Here is an 18,319-nt window from a genome sequence, read left to right on the forward strand (position 1 = left end):
GAGAAATGGACTTGGGAGGAGATTCTAGACGGGAAAGGACCCTGGGCAGAGCCAGGGGAATATTGCCGCCCCAAAGCCGAGCTGGAGGCAGCAAAAGCAAAGAGGCGGCATTGAGGAGCAAGCACGGCGGCGCGGACGGAAGCCCGAGAGTCAGCCCCAAAAATGTATTGGGGGGGGGCACAGGGGGAGTGTGGCAGAGTCAGGAGTCAGACCTGAGCCAACTCCCCCGTTTATCGTGAGGAGCCAAGGAGGAGCTCAGAACCAGAGCTGGTGTTGGAGGTGAGCGAAGCAGAGACTGTGAAGGAGTTAATGGGGAAATTGGAGGAGAGAGATATGAGGGAGTTGCTGGTTTGGTGCATGAGGCACGACATTCGCCCGACGGAGCGTGTCAGGGATTTAATGGCACCTGGGTCAGCTCTCCATACTCATCCTGAGGTGTGTGCTAGGGGTCTGGTGAAGACCGTGCCAGCCTCACGCACCAGGCCTCCTGTGCATCTCCCTAGCCTTGCATGTCCTGTGCCATCTCAGCACCACAGTGCTCCTAGCAGTGCTAACCGTGGCAGGTGTGGTGCTGGTCAGGCACCGTGTTATGCGGTGGTTCGCACGGTATCCCCAGTACGCGTGCTTAGCCCGGTGCGCTACACCCCAGCTTCCCACATCTGCCGGGCTAGGGTGAAGATCCAGCCAGGGCGGTTGGTGCCAGCCCTGCTCTCAAGATCTCCAGTACGCCTTCACGGTCCGGTCCATCCAGTGCCACCTCCACACACCAGCCCTCCGGTGGCAGCTCCCCGCACCAGGCTTCCTGTGCGTGTCCTCGGCCCAGTAACACCAGTGCCAGCACCACGCATCAGGCCTACAGTGCGTTCCGCCTGTCCAGCTCTGCCGGAGCCTTCCTCCTCTCCAGCGCCATCTGAGCTTCCTGTCTGCCCAGCGCCATCTGAGCTTCCTGTCTGCCCAGCGCCATCTGAGCTTTCCGCCTGCCCGGCGCCGCTGCCGGAGTCTCCCGCCTGCCCGGCGCCGCTGCCGGAGTCTCCCGCCTGCCCGGCGCCGCTGCCGGAGTCTCCCGCCTGCCCGGCGCCGCTGCCGGAGTCTCCCGCCTGCCCGGCGCCGCTGCCGGAGTCTCCCGCCAGAGCTTCTGCCCCTCTGTCCAGAGCTTCCGCCCCTCTGTCCCGAGCTGCCCCTCTGTCCAGTGGGGTCATTGAGAGGGGTGGCCATGGTTCGAAAGCCACGGAGGCGGACAATAAGGCGGACTAAGACTATGGTGAAGTGGGGTCTGCGTCCTGCGCCAGAGCCGCCACCGCGGACAGACGCCCACCCAGACCCTCCCCTATAGGTCAAGGTTTTGCGGCCGGAGTCCGCACCTTTGGGGGGGGGTACTGTCACGTTCTGACCGTTATTTCCTGTGTTTTGTATTTAGTTAGTATGGTCAGGGCGTGAGTTGGGTGGGCAGTCTATGTTTGTTTTTCTATGATTTGGGTATTTCTATGTTTCGGCCTAGTATGGTTCTCAATCAGAGGCAGGTGTCATTAGTTGTCTCTGATTGAGAATCATACTTAGGTAGCCTGGGTTTCACTGTGTGTTTGTGGGTGATTGTTCCTGTCTCTGTGTTTTGCACCAGATAGGGCTGTTTTTGGTTTTCCATGTTTATTGTTTTGTAGTGTTCATGTTTATCTGTTTTTATTAAACATGAGTCAATATAACCACGCTGCATTTTGGTCCTCTACTTCACCACAGGAAAACCCTGACAGATGCATACTAACCATAGTGTATTAGTGACACTCAATACTTTGCACTAGCATTACTGCATTGAAGTCCTACTGGTCAGTGACTCAAACTCTTCACATCATCCCATCATCTTTTCTGCTATAAAACAAAAAAAAAACGGAGAGTGCTACACCAACTGACTAGCCATGCTAGGAAGATGTCTGTCTTCTCCTTTCCCGGCCCAAGCCTAGCCCAGTCTTCAGGGAGAGGTCAAGGGTGTATTTTGGGTGGGCAGATGATGCGGCTGTTGGACTGTTTACCGGCCAAGGCTATTGTCCCTGAAGATTATCTGGCAACCAATGATAGACTTTAAAAAATAAAATAAAAATTATTTCACCTTTATTTAACCTGGTATTCAAGTTGAGAACAAGTTATCATTTACAACTGCGACCTAGCCAAGATAAAGCAAAGCAGTTTGACACATACAACACAGTTACACACGGAGTAAAACAAACATACCATAGAAACAGGTCTATATACGATGTGAGTAAATGAGGTGTGATAAGAGAGGTAAAGGCAACAAAAGGCCATGATGGCAAAGTAAATACAATATAGCAAGTAAAACACTGGAATACAGGAAGGTTACCCTCCTACCCTCCCTCCAGACTTGTGTTGTCACAGACCCCTCTCCCCTCCCTCTCCAGATTCCTCTTTCATACAATGGGTAAAGACAAGAGGTGTCGGTATGCACATCTTACTCACACACTATGACATATTATCTAACCCTTACATGTAACAAAGAGAAAATAACAGCTGATGTGGATTAGCTACTGTCATGTGAAAAAATGCCAAAAAGGGTGTCTCATCATAACCAACAGGTGATAGGTGGAGGGAGGCAGACAGACAGGACGTTTAATGAGAAGTTAGATCATGAAAACATATTTGTTTAAGGAAAATGTGTCTGTGTGTTTGTGTGTGTATGTGCGTGTGTGTGTCAGCTTTTACGATTCTGCGTCTGCAGGGCTGGGCATCCTTATACTTGAGTGTTAAGTCGGACGGTACAACAGTCCCTAAGCTCCAGCTTAGGTCAACAGCAGCTGCACCCAATGGCTCTGGCATCACTCACTGAATAGGGAGAGCTCTTAATAGTTGTCTCATCCTCTGTGTATAGGGTCAGATCCTCTCAATCCTCCAAATCAGTCCATCTTCCCACCAAGGCTCGGGATTTTCCAATTATTGTTAATTTACTTTGACTTACAGTAGCTACACCCTTCAACTGTTCTGGTGCCAGTTCGCATTACCATTGAGGCAATAATCAGTTTGGTTCATGGTTTCAGTGTTATGAATTGTGCTTAGTTTTAAATGAGGTCCCATAACATATCATGCTAATATGACTGAATTTACGTAGATACAAAGTAATTGTTTCTATTTAATGTTCAACCAGTAGAAAACAGTTATTTAGCAACATAATAGGCTGTTCTCCCTCCCGCCCTCTAAATCCTCAACCCTCACAGATATGGAGTTAACAAACAGAAGCACAGTTGTCACTCACCTGTTTGGAATGTCATCAAGTCATCGCTCCATTAGCTAGTCTAAATATGCGTACGTGACAGACGCAGGCTTTTGACATGTGAAACCTAAGAATGCGCTAGAGACCCATTACGTAATGGATTTCAATGGGACCACCAAAGAAGGAGAGGATCTCCCCCACTTTAGGTATTACACCGCACTCCTATTTCAGAGGAAGTGCACACCATATAGGACATAGTTACCATCTCTCAATATTGTCACTTTGCAACAGTCACTCAACCACACCATGGAAATAAAGATTAACATTGCTTTGGACCTAGATGTTTGACCCTGAACATTTATTTTCATTGTCAAAAACGTTGTGACACACACATCCACTCACACACACATAGACAGAATGAGTCACACACATTGAGGACAAAGATTTGAACAAAAGGGGAGAGGAACAAAATAAAGATTCAGGTCAGCGACATCTTGAATTCTGCAACAGAGAGAGACGCCTATCATTAACATCAGTTCGAACATTTTGATGCAGGACTCAGGGTGCAGGCAAAAAGGTCATGTACTTTAGGGTTAAAACACTGTACTCACTTGATCATTCACCCAGACACGATGTGTTTCACCAAGGCTGAAATAGAGCGATAGAAACAGAAAATGTATGAACAATAGGTGCCCACAGCACACTGCATAAAGTAGTCTATTGCCGCACCTTCGTAGTTAATGCAGCCTTTGCCGTCCTCTTGTCCTTCCATCACTACCTCGACTTCTTTCTCTGTCATCTTCTCTATCTGTAGGTGTAACAGAGGGGTGTGAGACATTTCAAATGGTGTTAAACAATCCTCAGACACTACCCTTTTGGAAAAAACACACTAACTTCAAGTGATCATACGGTACCAGTCAAAAGTTTGGACACAACTACTCATTGAAGGTTTTTACTATTTTCTACATTGTAGAATAATAGTGAAGACATCAACACTATGAAATAACACATATGGAATCATGTAGTAACCAAAAAAGTGTTAAACAAAGATTTTAGATTCTTCAAAGTAGCCACCCCTTTCTTGTTGACAGCTTTGCACACGCTTGGCATTCTCTCAATTCTTCAAACCATCTTGAAGGAGTTCCCACAAATGCTGAGCACTTGTTGGCTGCTTTTCCTTCACTCTACAGTCCAACTCATCCCAAACCATCTCAATTGGGTTGAGGTCGGGTGATTGTGGAGGCCAGGTCATCTGATGCCGCACTCCACCACTCTCCTTCTTGGTCAAATAGCCCTTACACAGCCTGGAGGTGTGTTGGGTCATTGTCCTGTTGAAAAACAAATGATAGTCCCACAAAGCTCAAACCAGATGGAATGGTGTAGAAGCCATGCTGGTTAAGTGTGCCTTGAATCCTAAATAAATCACAGACAGTGTCACCAGCAAAGCATCCTCACACCATCACACCTCCTCCTCCATGATTCACGGTGGGAACCACACACGTGGAGATCATCCATTCACCTACTCTGCGTCTCACAAAGACACAGCAGTTGGAACCAAAAATCTCCAATTTGGACTCATCAGGCCAAAGGACAGATTTCCACCGGTCTAAAGTCTATTGCTCGTGTTTCTTGGCCCAAGAAAGTCTCTTCTTATTATTGGTGTCCTTTAGTAGTGGTTTCTTTGCAGCAATTCAACCACGAAGGCCTGATTCACACTGTCTCCTCTGAACAGTTGATGTTGAGATGTGTTACTTGAAAATGTGAAGCATTTGTTTGGGCTGCAATTTCTGAGGCTGGTAACTCTATGAAATTATCCTCTACAGCAGAGGGAACTCTGGGTCTTCGTTTCCTGTGGAGAGCCAGTTTCATCATAGCGCTTGATGGTTTTTGCGACTGCACTTGAAGAAACGTTCAAAATTCTTGAAATTTTCCAGATTGACTGACCTTCATGTCTTAAAGCAACCGGAAGGTTGCGAGTTCAAACCCCCGAGCTGACAAGGTCATCTGTCGTTCAGCCCCTGAACAGGCAGTTAACCCACTGTTCCCAGGCCGTCATTGAAAATAAGAATGTGTTCTTAACTGACTTGCCTGGTTAAATAAAGGTCAAATTTAAAAAATTTAAAAAAGCAATGATGGACTGTCATTTCTCTTTGCTTATTTGAGCTTTTCTTGCCATAATATGGACTTGGTCTTTTAAATAATAAGGATATCTTCTGTATACCACCCTTGCCTTGTTACAACACAACTGATTGTCTCAAACGCATTAAGAAGGAAATCAATTCCACAAATTAACTTTTAAGAAGGCACACCTGTTAATTGAAATGCTTTCCAGGTGACTACCTCATGAAGCTGGTTGAGAGAATGTTTCACATGTGATCTCACATAACATAATGTGATCACGTGTACTTATGTGATAATATGACAATATATAAAAGAAACATGTGATAGATAACATGAAACTACACGTGAAAACATGATCTCACGTAAAATAAATGTGACAACACGAGGATGCAACATTTCAATATGTGATACCATGAAACTACATGTAAAACTGCAAATTAGATTTTCACGTGAAATGTTTTTCAAATGTGACAGTTTTTAAATGTGAAAATCTGAACGCAGAATCTCTGGATTTAGGTTATGCTGATCTTTTTCGCCACGAAGTCTATAACCTGCTCAGAACTTCAGCAGTTAGAGGGTTTTCTGTATTTCTGTATATGGTGCAATATTATTTTGTTTTAATGTTAGTCCTCAATCACTATGATAAATATAATAGTTTTTCTTGAGTGTAATTTTAACGTGTATTTTTAACGATTTCCTTTGAAGTCCAAAGTGTAGGAATACAGGTGAAGTCAGTAATTGACGCAGAAATGCTGGCATAGCAAGAAGATCTGAATGCTGTGAACCAAGAGGTTGTGAGTTCAAATCCCAGGTGAGGACATGTTGAGTAATAATTACCTGATAAATAAATCTTATAATAATGTATGCAAAAGTGTGCCAAACATGTAAGTCAAAAACAATGTTTGACTTTCCCGGGACATCCTAACGACTGATTTTTGTTTGAAGGGCATCCCTTGTGAAATCTCATGTGAAGATAATTCACATGTGAAAATATAAATCCACTTGTGAAAGGTTATGTGATCATCAAATGTGAAATTAAATGTTACATGTGAAATCATGTGGTTTTTCCATAAGGGAAGACAAACCCCAAACCAATCCTCCTTTCAGATACCCTCAGGGGCTTCACATTACCTTCATAGATCATACATTACACATCTATAATCACATCATAAACATGAGATTATAGCTACATAGAACATGGGTACTAACCAAGAGTTGCGAGTGTGTGACGCAACTCGGCGCCCATGACGGTGCCGTTACTCTCCTTGTCAAAGACAAGCAGTCCTTCCACAAAGTCCTCCAAGGTACCCAGGTTTTTGGACTTGAAGATGTGCTGGAACATTGGTAGGAAGGTCTCAAAGCCAATCAGCTTGGTGTTAATTTCTATAGTGGCACGGTGAGCAAGGGAAGGAGTTCCTTTCAATGAAACCAACCCAACCCATCAACATACAAGCCTCTACAGAGTTCAAGGTGAATGAAGAGATAACGGAAAGATGGCGTCTTAAGCAATGGTGTGGCCATGCACATGTTCAAAGGCTGGAGTCATTGTCCAAAGGCAGATTCGTCTACAAACTGTGATGCCATCAGTTAAAACGTTGCTCCTGATGGACACACTTGCAGAGCAAATTGATGTCTTTGTCTGTGTGAACATGTAACCAGTGACCACTTCTACTATACAGTGTAGAAGTGGCCGCCAAACACACCCGCCAAACATACCCTCGTTAACTGACTATCCTACCGATCCTCGACTTTGGCGATGTCATTTACAAAATAGCCTCCAACACTCTACTCAGCAAACTGGATGCAGTCTATCACAGTGCCATCCGTTTTGTCACCAAAGCCCAATATACCACACACCGCTGCGACCTGTATGCTCTCGTCGGCTGGCCCTCGCTACATATTCATCGACAAACCCACTGGCTCCAGGTCATCTATAAGTCTTTGCTAGGTAAAGCTCTGCCTTATCTCAGCTCACTGGTCACCATAACAACACCCACCCGTAGCACATGCTCCAGCAGGTATATCTCACTGGTCATCCCCAAAGCCAACACCTCCTTTGGCCACTTTTCCTTCCAGTTCTCTGCTGCCAATGACTGGAACGAATGACAAAAATCTCTGAAGTTGGAGAAATACAGTGGGGCAAAATAGTATTTAGTCAGCCACCAGTTGTGGTTGATTTTTTATGAATTTATTTGCAAATGATGGTGGAAAATAAGTATTTGGTCAATAACAAAAGTTTATCTCAATACTTTGTTATATACCCTTTGTTGGCAATGACAGAGGTCAAATGTTTTCTGTAAGTCTTCACAAGGTTTTCACACACGGTTGCTGGTATTTTTGCCCATTCCTCCATGCAGATCTCCTCTAGAGCAGTGATGTTTTGGGGCTGTTGCTGGGCAACACGGACTTTCAACTCCCTCCAAAGATTTTCTATGGGGTTGAGATCTGGAGACTGGCTAGACCACTCCAGGACCTTGAAATGCTTCTTAAGAAGCCACTCCTTTGTTGCCCAGGTGGTGTGGTTGGGATCATTGTCATGCTGAAAGACCCAGCCACGTTTCATCTTCAATGCCCTTGCTGATGGAAGGAGGTTTTCACTCAAAATCTCACGACACATGGCCCCATTCATTCTTTCCTTTACACGGATCAGTCGTCCTGGTCCCTTTGCAGTAAAACAGCCCCAAAGCATGATGTTTCCACCCCCATGCTTCACAGTAGGTATGGTGTTCATTGGATGCAACTCAGCATTCTTTGTCCTCCAAACACGACGAGTTGAGTTTTTACCAAAAAGTTATATTTTGGTTTCATCTGACCATATGACATTCTCCAAATCTTCTTTGGATCATCCAAATGCTCTCTAGCAAACTTCAGACGGGCCTGGACATGTACTGGCTTTAGCAGGGGGACACATGTGGCACTGCAGGATTTGAGTCCCTGGCGGCGTAGTGTGTTACTGATGGTAGGCTTTGTTACTTTGGTCCCAGCTCTCTGCAGGCCATTCACTAGGTCCCCCCGTGTGGTTCTGGGATTTTTGCTCACCGTTCTTTTGACCCCACGGGGTGAGATCTTGTGTGGAGCCCCAGATCGAGGGAGGTTATCAATGGTCTTGTATGTCTTCCATTTCCTAATAATTGCTCCCACAGTTGATTTCTTCAAACCGAGCTGCTTACCTATTGCAGATTCAGTCTTCCCAGCCTGGTGCAGGTCTACAATTTTGTTTCTGGTGTCCTTTGACAGCTCTTTGGTCTTGGCCATAGTGGAGTTTGGAGTGTGACTGTTTGAGGTTGTGGACAGGTGTCTTTCATACTGATAACAAGTTCAAACAGGTGCCATTAATACAGATAACGAGTGGAGGACAGAGGAGCTTCTTAAAGAAGATCTGTGAGAGCCAGAAATCTTGCTTGTTTGTAGGTGACCAAATACTTATTTTCCACCATAATTTGCAAATAAATTCATAAAAAATCTGACAATGTGATTTTCTGGATTTTTTTATCTCATTTTTTCTGTCATAGTTGAAGTGTACCTATGATGAAAATTACAGGCCTCTCTCATCTTTTTAAGTGGGAGAACTTGCAGAATTGGTGGCTGACTAAATACTTTTTTTCCCCACTGTATCTCCCTCACTAACTTTAAACATCAGCTATCTGAGCAGCTAACCGATCACTGCAGCTGTGCACAGCCCATCTGTAAATAGCCCATCCAATCTACCTACCTCATCCCCATATTGTTTTGTTTACTTTTTTGCTCTTGGGTTTCCCTAGGACTCTCATGACCTCTCCGATGGAGGGGTTCTGTCCCAGCGCCCTCATCACGTCACCACACTGGGCGTAAGAGATCTTCATCTCGCTTTTAGGGGTCCTGTCGAAAAACATGGAGGCCCCGTTGAACTCTGGGGAAGCACACAGATCATTAGGGTTAGCTGGGGAAACTAGCAAGCCATCAACAGGTCAGGTCATCCAATAAACTTTCCCCATAACAAATAGTAAAATTGACATAAAAAATGTTGGATTTTTAAAGCAAGCAACTTGGTCTGCAGTGAACTCAATCTGAAATAGAAAAAAAGAACACTTCAATAGTGAGAATATTGCTACTGGTTTTGCCCAGCTCATCACTGTAAGCACATTTGAGCAATTCTACTGTGAACGATGAGGTGCATCCAAGGCGTGTATGTACATGACATGAGGGGAGTTCTTTGAAGACCTACAAGGTCAGCTGTGGACACCCCATTTGTGTCTGGAAAATTTTGTTGGATGTGTACTGCTACGCCAACAAGTCTTTGAGCGCACGGTGAAGGCCAGTTTGCCAAGGCCAAAGGAACAGAAAATGAAAAAAAATATGTCATTGATTAGGAACGCTTATAATATACTTTGATGTACCTCCTACATAACATCATTCAGATATCTTCAATAATCAATCACATTTCGAATGTATTCATAAAGCCTTTTCTACATCAGGCAATGTCACAAAGTGCTGTACAGAAACCCATCCTAAAACACCAAGCAGCAAGAAATGCAGATGTAGAAACACTGTGGCTAGGAAAAACTCCCTAGAAAGGCAGGAACATAGGAAGAAACCTAGAGAGGAACCACGCTCTGAGGGGTGGCCAGTCCTCTTCTGGCTGTGCCGGTTGGAGATTATAACAGTATATGGCCAAGATGTTCAAAAGTTCATAAATGACCAGCAGGGTCAAATAATAATAATCACAGTGGTTGTAGAGGGTGCAACAGGTCAGCACCTCAGGAGTAAATGTCAGTTGGCTTTTTATAGCTGATCATTCAGAGTTAGAGACAGCAGGTGAGATAGAGTGAGAGAGTTGAAAACAGCAGGTCCGGGACAAGGTAGAACGTCCGGTGAACAGGTGTTCCGTAGCCGCAGGTAGAACAGTTGAAACTGGAGCAGCAGCATGACCAGGTGGACTGGGGACAGCAAGGAGTCATCAGGCCAGGTAGTCCTGAGGCATGATAAATACTCCAGATATAACAGACTGACCCTAGCCCTCGACACATAAACTATTGCATTTACATTTACATTTACATTTAAGTCATTTAGCAGACGCTCTTATCCAGAGCGACTTACAAATTGGTGCTTTCACCTTATGACATCCAGTGGAACAGCCACTTTACAATAGTGCATCTAAATCTTTTAAGGGGGGGGGGGTGAGAAGGATTACTTTATCCTATCCTAGGTATTCCTTAAAGAGGTGGGGTTTCAGGTGTCTCCGGAAGGTGGTGATTGACTCCGCTGTCCTGGCGTCGTGAGGGACGCCAGCACAAATACTGGAGGCTGAGATAGGAGGGGTCGGGAGACACTGTGGCCCTGTCCGATGATACCCTCGGACAGGGCCAACCAGGCAGGATATAACCCCATCCACTTTGCCAAAGCACAGCCCCCACACCACTAGAAGGATATATTCAACCACCAATTTACTACCCTTAACAAGGCTAAGTATAGCCCACGAGTATCTCCCCCATGGCACAAACACGAGGGGGGCATCAAACCTGGACAGGAAGATCACGTCAGTGACTCAACCCACTCAAGTGACGCACCCCTCCTAGGGACGGGATGGAAGAACACCAGTAAGCCAGTGACTCAGCCTCCGTAACAGGGTAAGAGGCAGAGAATCGCAGTGGAAAGAGGGGATCCGGCCAGGCAGAGACAGCAAGGGCGGTTCGTCGATCCAATACCTTTCTATTCACCTTCACACCCCTGGGCCAGAATACATTAAATCATGGGACCTACTGAAGAGATGAGTCTTCAATAAAGACTTAAAGGTGGAGACTGAGTCTACGTCTCTCACATGGATAGGCAGACCATTCCATAATAATGGAGCTCTGTAGGAGAAAGCCCTGCCTCCAGCTGTTTGCTTAGAAATTCTAGAGACACTAAGGAGGCCTGCGTCTTGTGACCGTAGCGTACGTGTAGGTATGTACGGCAGGACCAAATCGGAGAGATAGGTAGGAGCAAGACCAGGTAATGCTGTACAAAACAGAGATGGTTTAATGATCTGAACATAACTAACCTGAAAGGTTACATCACTGAAAATGTGAAATTATTTTCAGAGGATAGCCACGCCAAGAAATGTTGCCAACTAATACAACAATGGGTTTTTTCACTAGGCAATTTCCTCAACTTTTGACAGACATCCCTGTACAACTAACACAGCACTAACTCGTCAACTAAGGATAGCATCCTCTTCTCTCATACTTACCGTCATAAGTTCTACTACAAACACAGGTGGATGAGAGGAGATGGCAGCAAAGACTCAGAGAGGTTAGACCATGAAATCACAACATGCATTCTATTTCTACGAGTTGGACACAATGCTTTTGGGGTCAAATTCGGGCTTCCTGGGCTCCTCTGGATCCAGAATTGGTGGGTTCAATTTTGCCGTAAGTATTATTTCCCTCTCAGTATGTTTGTCGGGTATGGAGGGGCAGTGGCTTAGCTACAATTAGAGAAGCAGGACATTACTCAAGGGAGTATGGAGGAAGGGGTCTTTTTAAAGATGTTTAAACTATCTTCCTCTCTTAACTTAGTTGCCCACAACTCCCAATAGAGAGAAAGAGAGAGCAAGAGAGAGAGAGAGAGAGAGAGGGGGAGAGATGGGGGGAGAGGCCTGATGGGACTGTTTGGGGTTGGAGAGGGGGAAGAATTGTGGGAGGGCAGATGCAGAGTCTGAACAGCTGACTAAGGACGGAGGAGGGAGACACTGATAATGAGGGAAGGAATGGCCTGGCCTTTGGTGTGCTCAGTGAACTGAAATGAACTGACTGAGCTCTTGGCCTGGTAGGCACCGAAGCATAAGCATTTGAATGCTCTAAACTCTACAGTTACTGTAAATACATAGTAAATATTTTGACTCTCATAACGTACTGTGTTACACAGTGTTTTGTCATGTCTTTGAATAATAAAATGCGCTGTAGGCTTATATGGGTCTTGGTGCGCTGTAGGCTTATATGGGATGCTCTCAATGGTGCATCCGTAGACATTCGTGAGGGTCTTAGGGGCCAAGCCGAATTTCTTCAGCTTCAAACAACTTACTATAAGATATCCCCTGTCTTATAATTGTAAATAAACATGAAATATTGGCACTATTTCATATAATTGATGACAGAGAATTTTCTCCCTAACATTGCTGAGTGATGCCGAGATGCCATTCAAACTTGTTACAACTTCAGCTTGAGCTTTAAGCATATTGTGATTCTGTCTGTCAGTGACCAAGATAAAGTGTTCTTGCTTCAATTCTACGAAATGATCAAGTATTTTTTATGTTGAGAGCTCTAGCTGGCTGTGAAAATTCTGGCTATGAAAATCACAGCGAGATGAAACTACTATTGTTGCATCCTCTAGAGTAGACTCTTCCATTTTACAGGCACGGGAAATCATTTGAAACGTCTCCCCCATGCAAATGTAGGGTCCGAAACCTGACACTTCAAGTCAACTCTGCTGAGAGAGTTGGAGCGGAGAGCAGAGACAGATGGGGGTTTCTGCCACTATAAGGCGCCCTTTGGCGTTCACATACGTTTTGTACACCAAAATGTCAGTTGTAACCGGTCCAGAACCTCTCAAAGTCCCCCCTAGGGAGATTGAGGACACCTTCGCTTTTAGATCATGGCATATGTTTGTGAAAGTTGTTATAGGGGCATATTTACAGACTGTGAGTTTTATTTAAAAGGTGCGTTCTGTATTTGCGAAACCTTTGTTTCTGACTCACTGCTTATATATTTGAATCATTTTGATTTAAATCTATCTCCATACCATTTGAACTAGTAGCTCCTCTCTCTTTACCACAAGCAGTACTGTAGCTACTCACGACTGTTGTAGCTGTAACTTTAGCGGTTGAGACTTGGCAGAAAGGGGCAGCCGGTTGTTGACAGTTGATCCTCTCAGTCCGAGAAAGTAACAAAGCAACAAATTCCTCTCTGTCCTTACGGTGATCAGGGATCCTTAACTAAATGTCATATATATTTACATTTATTTACACTGGTGAGAGAGTTAAATAACTGTAAATTACGCAAAATGGGGGGGGGGGGGGGGGGGGGGGGGGACTATGTACAATAGTAATAGTGACGTTATAAAATGTATTTGCGCAAGTACATTAAAAAAGTATTAGTCACATTTATTGTTATGTTTATGCTAAGGAACCAGACGTAAAATCTATTAATGAGGACACTTTTGCTTTTGGATCATGGCATATGTTTGTGAAACTATATGGGCATATTTACAGACTGAGTTTATTTAAAAGTTGCATTCTATATTTGCATAGCACGTCTTTTGTTTGTGACTCACTACTTACAGTTGAAGTCGAAAGTTTACATACACCTTGGCCAAATACATTTAAACTCAGTTTTCACAATTCCTGACATTTAATCCTCGTAAAAATTCACTGTCTTAAGTCATTTAGGATCACCACTTCATTTTAATAATGTGAAATGTCTAACCAATAATGAGAATAATAGTAAAGAGAATTATTTCTTTCAGCTTTTATTTCTTTCATCACATTCCCAGTGGGTCAGAAGTTTACATACACTCAATTAGTACTTGCCTTTAAATTGTTTAACTTGGGCCAGGTAGCCTTCCACAAGCTTCCCACAATAAGTTGAGTGAATTTTGGCCCATTCCTCCTGACAGAACTGGTGTAACTGAGTCAGGTTTGTAGGCCTCCTTGCTCACACATGTGTTTTCAGTTCCACCCACAAATGTAGGATTGAGGTCAGGGCTTTGTGATTGCCAATTCAATACCTTGACTTTGTTGTCCTTGAGCCATTTTGCTATAACTTTGGAAGTATGCTTGGGGTCATTGTCCATTTGGAAGACCCATTTGCGACCAAGCTTTAACTTCCTGAATGATGTCTTGAGATGTTGCTTCAATATATCCACATAATATTCCTTCCCCATGATGCCATTTATTTGTGAAGTGCACCAGTCCCTCCTGCAGCAAAGAAACCCCACAACATGATGCTGCCACCACCGTGCTTCACGGTGGTGCCCCCCCCCCCCTTTTCCTCCAAACATAACAATGGTCATTATGGCCAAACAGTTCTATTTTTGTTTCATCAGACCAGAGGACATTTCTCCAAAAAGTATGATATTTGTCTCTATGTGCAGTTGCAAACCTTAGTCTGGCTTTTTTTTATGGCAGTTTTGGAGCAGTGGCTTCTTCCCTGCTGAGCGACCTTTCAGGTTATGTCAATATAGGACTCGTTTTACTGTGGATATAGATACTTTTGTACCTGTTTCCTCCAGCATCTTCACAAGGTCCTTTGCTGTTGCTCTGGGATTGATTTGCACCTTCCGCACCAAAGTATGTTCATCTCTAGGAGACAGAACGTGTCTCCTTCCTGAGCGGTATGACGGCTGCGTGGTCCCATGCTGTTTATACTTGCGTACTATTGTTTGTACAGATGAATGTGGTACCTTCAGGTGTTTGGAAATTGCTCCCAAGGATGAACCAGACTTGTGGAAGTCTAAAATGTTGTTTTTTTTTCTGAGGTCTTGGTTGATTTATTTTGATTTTCCCATAATGTCAAGCAAATAGGCACTGAGTTTGAAGGTAGGCCTTGAAATACATCCACAGGTACACCTCCAATTGACTCAAATGATGTCAATTACCTATCAGAAGCTTCTAAAGCCATGACATTATTATCTGGAATTTTCCAAGCTGTTTAAAGACACAGTCAACTTAGTGTATGTAAACTTCTGACTTCAACTGTATATATTTTAAACATTTTGATAGAAATGTTAGCATTTTCCTACCATTCAAACTATTAGCTCCTCTCTCTATACCCCAACCAGTGGCTTCTCACGACCATTGTACGTTAGCTATAACGTTAGCGGTCGACACTTGGCAGTAAGAGGCAGCCTGTTATGACAGTTGATCCTTACACATGCTGACCAGACCGCTTGCGCTCATGTTGATTTTGTCCACCCAAACCAGACACCATCAGGACACTCAGGTTGAAATATCAAAACAAACGTTGTTATCATGTTATCCAGAGCGTTGGTGACTGTAAACCGTGCTGCTGGCAACAATGTAATTACGTTTTTTTGCTGACATTTACTGACACCGGCCATATTCAACCCGTGTTGAGCGTTCGTAAATTCATCAGTTATTCTGCGCTCTGGCACACTCAGAAGAGTGTGCCCTGATATCGGAGTAGATAGCCAGAGTGAATTTACGAACGCTCCCAACTCACGCCCTGACCAAACTAAAATAGAGACATAAAAAAGGAACTAAGGTCAGGACGTGACACCTAGAGTCTCAGCTCTAAACCAATGCATTGTTCAGGGCTGCGTTGATTCTATTATTAACGTGATTATTTGATTAAAACAATACAATTCAAAGACAAAAAGAATTTCCACTCCCACTACCATGCCCCCGGCCCAAAAGGCTGTGTTCTTGCCATCTGGTGGAAAATCCAACAGGCTTTGAGTTCCCCCTTTGGAGAGAATGTGAAGGTCTTGGAATCCCCATTCACTGTCCAAGCAATCAGGTTTGTAGATTATAACTAGTCTGTTATCTAGAATGACATTACTCAATACAGTGTTCTTGTGGCAGCTTTGATGGACAGGGGGACAGCATCACTCTGATATCTGACCTCTAACCTTTATGGTGAGAGAGAACAGTTTACTTTTATACCTACTGTTTTCTCTGTGGTATGCTCATTTTAGAGGATTGAGAAAGGTTCTGTGGTCTTGCTGTACACAGCTGATTCTAAATTGAGTCACTTAAGTCCACCAAGTGCATAGAAACTAGAAAGTATGCTACCAGTAGAGTGTTCATAGTAACTATAAACTCCTGTCAGCCCATGTGTTAGGGTCAGTGTTATACAGGTCCTTGGGAAGTCACTACCCTAAACCCTAATGTTAACACCTACCCTTACCCTATCCATAACCCTTAATCATGGTAGCATCCACATTCACATAGAACATTTAGAAACATATTTTATTCTTATTTACAATAAAACTGACTCTAATTTGGCATTAAGTTAGTTAACATTCATTTCTATTGGGCAAAAAAATAACCTGAAACAACCAAAACAAACAGCAAATGCATCCAACAGGTTTGTAGATTCACAAGCTTAATGTAATAATTGCATGCTAGGAATATGGGAGCAAATACTAAACTTTTGACTACTTTAATACACATATAAGTGAATTTGTCCAATACTTTTGGTCCCCTAAAATGGGGGGGAGGATGTACAAAAAGTGCTGTAATTTCTAAATGGTTCACCCGATATAGAGGAAAATACCCTCAAATGAAGCTGATAGTCTGCACTTTAACCTCCATAGTCATTATCATTTCATCCAAAGTGCTGGAGTACAGAGCCAAAACAAACAAAACAAATTGTCCACTGTCCCAATACTTTTGGAGCTCACTGTATTTGTACAACTCGAAGATCTTCAAGTACAACGTACAGGTTCTGGCAAAATAAAGCAAACACTTGAGTAAATGAGGGATACAAAGTATATATTGCAAGCAGGTGCTTCCACACAGGTGTGGTTCATGAGTTAATTAAACAAACAATTAACATCCCATCATGATCAGGCCCATGTATAAAAAATGTGTGTCTGTCTGTCTGTCTGCCTGTCTGCCTGCCTGCCTGCCTGTCTGTCTGTCTGTCTGTCTGTCTGTCTGTCTGTCTGTCTGTCTGTCTGTCTGTCTGTCTGTCTGTCTGTCTGTCTGTCTGTCTGTCTGTCTGTCACCAGATTTTAATCCATTTGAACATTTATGGAATTTCTCATAGAAGAATGGTGTCGCATCCCTCCAATAGTTACAGACACTAAGTAGAATATATGCCAAGGCACATTGAAGCTGTTCTGGAGGCTCGTGGTGGCCCAACACCCTAAGACACTTTATGTTGGCGCTTTCGTTTTTGGACTGAACATCTTTCATCACAAGGTGGTGCTGTAAGACCAATATTTCACATTGATTAATGTTTTGTTTCTGCCCTCTAGGTGGGAGGCTGCTGTGTGAGGATCGATAAGAAACTCAACATTCTGTCATTCATTTTGTATGAGATGTTAATTGGAGTAAAGGTTCAAGGAAAGTGATGCCTGGAAGAAGCATTTTCCAGCACCTTGGAGAGCACTGCATCTGTGAGGAACAGTGTTACCCAGTTATAGAGCAAAGCTATCTGGAGTAACCTTGGTCTTTAGACTGCTTACTAACTAGATCCCTTGAAGTGACATATTTATTTTAATAATACAAAATAAAACAGGTGAAACAAATATTCATGCATAAACCTGAATATCACTGAATCTGGTTTTGTTGCATTGTTATCAGGGCATCACTGAAACCAGTTGTATTTGTTGAAATACAACAATGTCTCGTTTTGCAAGGCCTGTCACCTATGGAACTATTCCCTCTCGTACAGAAAACAACCACATGATTTCACATGTGGAAAATCACATGATTTCACATGTGAAATGTCCATATGTTTTGTACACGTGAAATATCATCACATGTGTTCCAAAACCATTTGGATTTTCACGTGATCACAACCTGTCACGTAAAATTTGGTTTTGGAACACTTCACGTAATCACATAACATTTCACATGATTCCCTGCAATCAAGAAGTCGTTAGGATGTCCTCGTAATGTCACTTCAAGGGATACCTCCTAGCCGTTGAGTTAGCAACAGCAGCTGCAAACACAGGTTAGGAAGGAACAGACAGAGTATCCCGTCTACCACACAACGACGTTACTACAACGTACCCAATTGAACACCAGAGACATTCTTCAAAGGACTCGGTTGGGCAACACGGCCTTCCATCTACCACCAACCTACCGAAGCGCAGCTCAGAGTAAATATTTATTGCATTTTCCTTTTCCAAATGGCCGGTAATTTAGAATGCATAAGATACTGTATTTACGATAGCACAGCTTCGGCCTTTGTTCCTCAGTCTTCCCGCTCTTTCACTCAAACCCAGACCCTTGTCTTTTGTGTAACAAGCTGTCATTTCTCTTCCGCCCGCTAGGGA

General features: G+C 43.7%; 1 pseudogene; it reads right to left on the minus strand.

The window, feature by feature from the left end:
• Window positions 1–3,833: 3,833 nt before the first annotated feature.
• Window positions 3,834–9,224, minus strand: LOC115103489 (myosin light chain 3-like; annotated as a pseudogene).
• Between the last annotated feature and the right edge of the window lie 9,095 nt (window positions 9,225–18,319).

Source organism: Oncorhynchus nerka, linkage group LG21 (genome assembly GCF_034236695.1).
Source record: "Oncorhynchus nerka isolate Pitt River linkage group LG21, Oner_Uvic_2.0, whole genome shotgun sequence".
NCBI classification, from domain to species: Eukaryota; Metazoa; Chordata; class Actinopteri; order Salmoniformes; family Salmonidae; genus Oncorhynchus; species Oncorhynchus nerka.